Raw genomic sequence first — 4861 nt, forward strand, 5'->3', positions numbered from 1 at the left:
GGTCGGTATTCCCAAATTTCGGATTTGTTGGATCAGTGCTTTAGAAAGATACGACTCAAACCTTGTCGGAGGAGTGTACCGAGCCCCGCGCTGAACGATGGCCCTGAATTCCGGCATGGATGAGGTGGGGAGCGCGAAGGCGATCGCTTCCAATACAGAACACAGACAATGTGCGATCGTAGGACAGCGGCACTTCCTCCACATTGAACGATCACCACGCTCGGATTTCGGAAGTGATCGATCACAAGCTGTTGCGTCATTTTCCAATCTTTGCGGCCGGTGATCTTTTTTTCTGTTTGTTTAGTTCTTTGTAGAACGCGAAGGAAACGACGCCGACCTCAACATTCCCCTCACGGAAGATTTTTCCGTTACACAAGTTTGCCATTTTATTTATTTGTAGGCCGCCAGTATAAGTACAGAAAACGCTCAGCGGGCCGTAAAACCTATAAACTGCACTATATTGCTATAGCAGGAAAGAGGGCCCACGACCCTTGACTTTTCGCATATAAAAAACTCTGTAAAAGATAATAGAGAACTATGAGTGGGGGGGGGGTGCTTTTCACTCCCCTCATAGTTCTAGCCGACCTGTGACAATGAGACTGTCACAGGTCGGCTCAGTAGATCGGGAGGTGAGCGAACACATACCGGCGCTCGCTCAGTTCTCGATCCCGTCACGGCTCTCCGCCGTGACAGGGGAGGGGATGGATTTCCCCCCTCCCCGCTCCGATCCTCCAGCGCTGACTGGCAGGAAGGAACGGGGGAGGGGGCGGGTACAGCTGGCTCTGCCTCTAGATAGGCAGAGCCAGCTGTCACTCACGCAGCTGGGCGGATCCCGGCACAATTGTCGGGATCCGCTCCAGCTCCGGCGTCTCAGTATACCGCGAGCAGCAGCTCCCTATATACTGAGCTTAGGGTGACGGGAGGACGCTAGTTTGTGTCCTCCCGTTACCCTAAGGAGAACTATGGGGAAAAACACTGACCACATACTTCTCCTTTAAGTTGAACAATGAAAATCACACGATGCTGCAACTTACTCTAAACTCAGGAGTCACATCTTAAAAATACATCCTGTCCTGGTGACAACGGTTTCAAATGACAGGAAGTGAAGGAAAATCTCAAACCGCAATTGTTTTTTTTTTTTTATTGTTTCACGATAAGATTTCTCTGTACAATTTAAACTCTCGTGGTTGGGGACTTTCTCATAGCCGCCATGACGTTGCCGAGCTCTTCTCGCTGCCGGATGCGAGTTCCAATCCTCTTCTTGATTAATTTAGGAAATTTGTCTCTTTTGGTCTTTGACACTTTCAGCAACTGCACGGCACGTCTTTCATACGGGGGCAAAGCCACATCCTGTGGCGATCATGTGACGGACAAACTTGGCGTGCTTGCTCAGCTGAGAGTGTCTGGACCTGGTGACATTCCCTGTCACTGGATGTCCTTTAATGAAGCCTACAGATATTAGGAACCTGATCGCTTTAGGGGTGTTCCCTGTTGGAGATTTACACTCACTTCCTGTCTGGTGAAACTGTAGCCACCTGAACAGGAAGTGAGGGGGAAATATCTTTATTAGAGTCACACATAGCATTTAAAGCCCCACAGGGGGTGCTAAACGTTCCCGCTCCTTCCAAAAGTCAAACAAAACAGGTCAGGCAGACATACTCTTTATATTCCTGCACCCGTGTGGTCAGCCGGGGTCCACTGACCGGTCGCTGGTTTAATTGATCTTGCTGAAGGTTCATTATGACCAATAATAATATAACTGCACCCAATGGTTTCTTATGCCACTGGCGAGATGTCCACACACCTGTCACCGGCATCACGAGGGCGTCCCTCTCTCCTTCCTGGATTTGTAATGCATTTCATCTTATGGAGAATTTAACAGAAGTGGAAGACGTTACCCCTGGAGTCCCCCCCAAGAGATACAAGACCCCCCCTTCTGTGTCTGTCCACCAGACCGGATATGGAAATATCTGGGTGGACTTGCTCTCTGCCATGGACCAGAACCCCGCACAGTCCTTGGATCCACGTTGCTAACACAGATGTCCTACAGCTAATAATCATCCAGGAGCGCCTACAGGGGGTACACACACTACTCCCATATCGAGCCGTGGCCCCATCTGGTCAACCGGGAGCCCAAACTTGGCAGAGGCTGCCTCAGTGCAGCATCCATTGCTCAATATGGGGACCCCTGCCAGCTAAAACTGGGGCCCGAGCTGGCTCCCCCTTCATCAGCCATCAGGTGGAATGACAGATCTTGAGCTGTGGAGCTTTTGCTCAGGTTGGGCGGCTGGACACGGAGGTGCACAAAGCTACCACGGGGACTGCTGCAGAGTCACTGCACACTAATAGGCAGTAGGGCCGGCTGGAATGAAGGGGGGAGGGGGTTTGGTAGACACAAAAGATGAGCAGAAAGCTGCGTCACTGTCAAAAATCATCCAATGGAAACATTTAGGGGGCACCTGTCATGTAGGCAGGTATAGAACCCCACGAATCCTAATGGTGGCCCCTTACTCATCACATACATCCTATATGCTGTTGCACTATATACACACACATACAAACCCAGAGAGTGCTCAGAGCCTGTACTGGTGGAGGGGGCAGTGTACAGATTATGGAGAGGTCCAGTGCAAAGCTCTCCACACCAAACTGTGGCACCCTTTAGCCTCTCAGTCCGCGAGGGGCAGAATGTTCAAATATTGGCAGTTCATCGATTCCAGCAATGGTCCATGTTGTGCGTCCGGAAAATATCTTAATTTAGAGAGGCCGGAAAATTAAATACGTGTTTGTCTTTTCTCAGTCTTCAGAGAGCGAGTTCTGACATGACGGGAGGAGGAGGAGGATCATTCAAACTTCTTCTTCAGTTTCTTCTGGAAGATGGCGGGCAAGATGGAGAGGACGGCCAGGATCATGAGGACGATGACGGAGTTCCAGGAGACCGCCTCCCCCGCTGTAGTCAGCTGGTACAGTGTGGTCCCGGCCTTGATCGCCACGAAAGAAGGAGGGGCCACGCCTGGAAATAGACAAAGGGTGATGAGCGGCCAATCGGATTGACAGTAAAACCTCAAATTTCAGCATTATATACAAATCAATTCATAGGAAATCGCGGCCTCTGGGAAGACTTCGCTGAGCTGGTAAAGAACATCTTTCCTTACAAGCATTTGTTTTTACAAATTAAAAGGAGAACTATGGGGTAAGTGTTTTTCCCCATAGTTCTCCTTAGGGTGACGGGAGGACACAAACTAGCGTCCTCCCGTCACCCTAAAGATGCCGGGGGTGCTTAATCTCATTGCTCTAAGGGCCCGTTAACACCAGTGCGTTTCGGCCCGATTCTGGCCAGAACGCACTGCTGCCAGCTCACTTTTTAGTGGGGCAGGAGGGGGCGTGGCGGGCCATTAAAGTGAATGGCACCGTAGCCACGCCCTCTGGCCGCAGTACGATCGCAAGGCACATTGGGGGGAATTTATCAAAACTGGAGCAGACAGAATCTGGAGCAGTTGCCCGTGGCAACCAAGCATCATCCCTCTTCCAATTTGCACAGATAAGATTTGAAAATGAGACATAGAAGCTGATTGGCTGCCGTGCAAATCTTCTCCAGCTATGATGAATTCCCCCCATTGTGCCCTCAGTCTGGTCCGGTGTGATCAAAATGCTGCAAGCACTATTTTGATCGCACCGGACCGCAAGCACAATGTGCTCTGCCATCCCGAGCTGGCGATCACATTGCGGCCGGAGGGCGTGGCTACGGTGCCATTCACTTCAATGGCCCGCCACGCAGCCTCCTGCCCCACTAACAAGTGAGCCGGCCGCAATGCGAGGCAGTGCGTTCTGGCCAGAATCAGGCCGGGAACGCACTGCAACTGGTGTGAACGGGCCCTAGGACCCCAGCTCAGAGCCTTCTCTGCTGCAGGAAGAACCTGTGAGGACAATCCCTGCATGTGGCCTGTACTGTGGGCTGGAGTTCAAGTATCAGCCAATGTACATGTGACTCCTTCCAGCCGTGCACGGACACAGGAAGTGCTCTTTTTCTTGCTGAGGGGTCGTGCACAGCTCTAAAGCAAACAATTAAACTAAAAATTATTTTTAAATGTTTATGTTAATTAAAGGCGTCCATTAACTGAGAAATAATGCTTTGTGCTGCATTTTGTTTTTCATGAGGCTTAAGATAGCCTTTAATGTCACTTTAAATAAAGCATATTCACCCCACACCCAATATTAGTGTAGAAGCTCTGGTGAACTTCATGCCCAAGAGGGTTAAAAGGAGAACTATGGGGGTCAGTGTTTTCCCCCATAGTTCTCCTTAGGGTAACGGGAGGACACAAACTAGCGTCCTCCCGTCACCCTAAGCTCAGTATATAGAGAGCTAGCTGCAGCGGATCCGACAATTATGTCTGGATCCGCCCAGCTGCGTGAGTGACAGCTGGCTCTGCCTATCTAGAGGCAGAGCCAGCTGTACCCGCCCCTCCCCCGTCCGATCCGCCAGTCAGCGCTGGAGGATCGGAGCGGGGAGGGGGGAATCCAGCCCCTCCCCTGTCACGGCTCTCTGCAGTGACAGGATGGAGAAGTGAGCGAGCGCAGCTATGTGTTCTCTCACCTCCCGATCTACTGAGCCGACCTGTGACAGTCTCATTGTCACAGGTCGGCTAGAACTATGAGGTGAGTGAAAAGCACTCATAGTTCTCCTTTAAGGCAGTGCTGGAACATAATGGCGGCCACACAAAATAACGACACTTTGGGCCCAATTTGGACATTCTCACTTAGGGGTGTACTCACTTTTGTTGCCAGCGGTTTAGACATTAATGGCTGTGTGTTGAGTTATTTTGAGGGGACAGCAAATGTACACTGATATACAAGCTGTACACTC

At 50.8% G+C, this 4861-nt stretch overlaps 1 protein-coding gene and 1 pseudogene across 1 annotated transcript in view; both read right to left on the bottom strand.

The window, feature by feature from the left end:
- The window catches only part of DENND5A (DENN domain containing 5A), a 47084-nt gene that overhangs the window by 40891 nt on the left and 1332 nt on the right, over positions 1-4861 (bottom strand).
- Positions 1174-1817, bottom strand: LOC108799293 (annotated as a pseudogene).

This window comes from Nanorana parkeri, unplaced genomic scaffold (genome assembly GCF_000935625.1).
Source record: "Nanorana parkeri isolate BGI_ZX_2015 unplaced genomic scaffold, ASM93562v1 scaffold1687, whole genome shotgun sequence".
Taxonomy (NCBI): Eukaryota; Metazoa; Chordata; class Amphibia; order Anura; family Dicroglossidae; genus Nanorana; species Nanorana parkeri.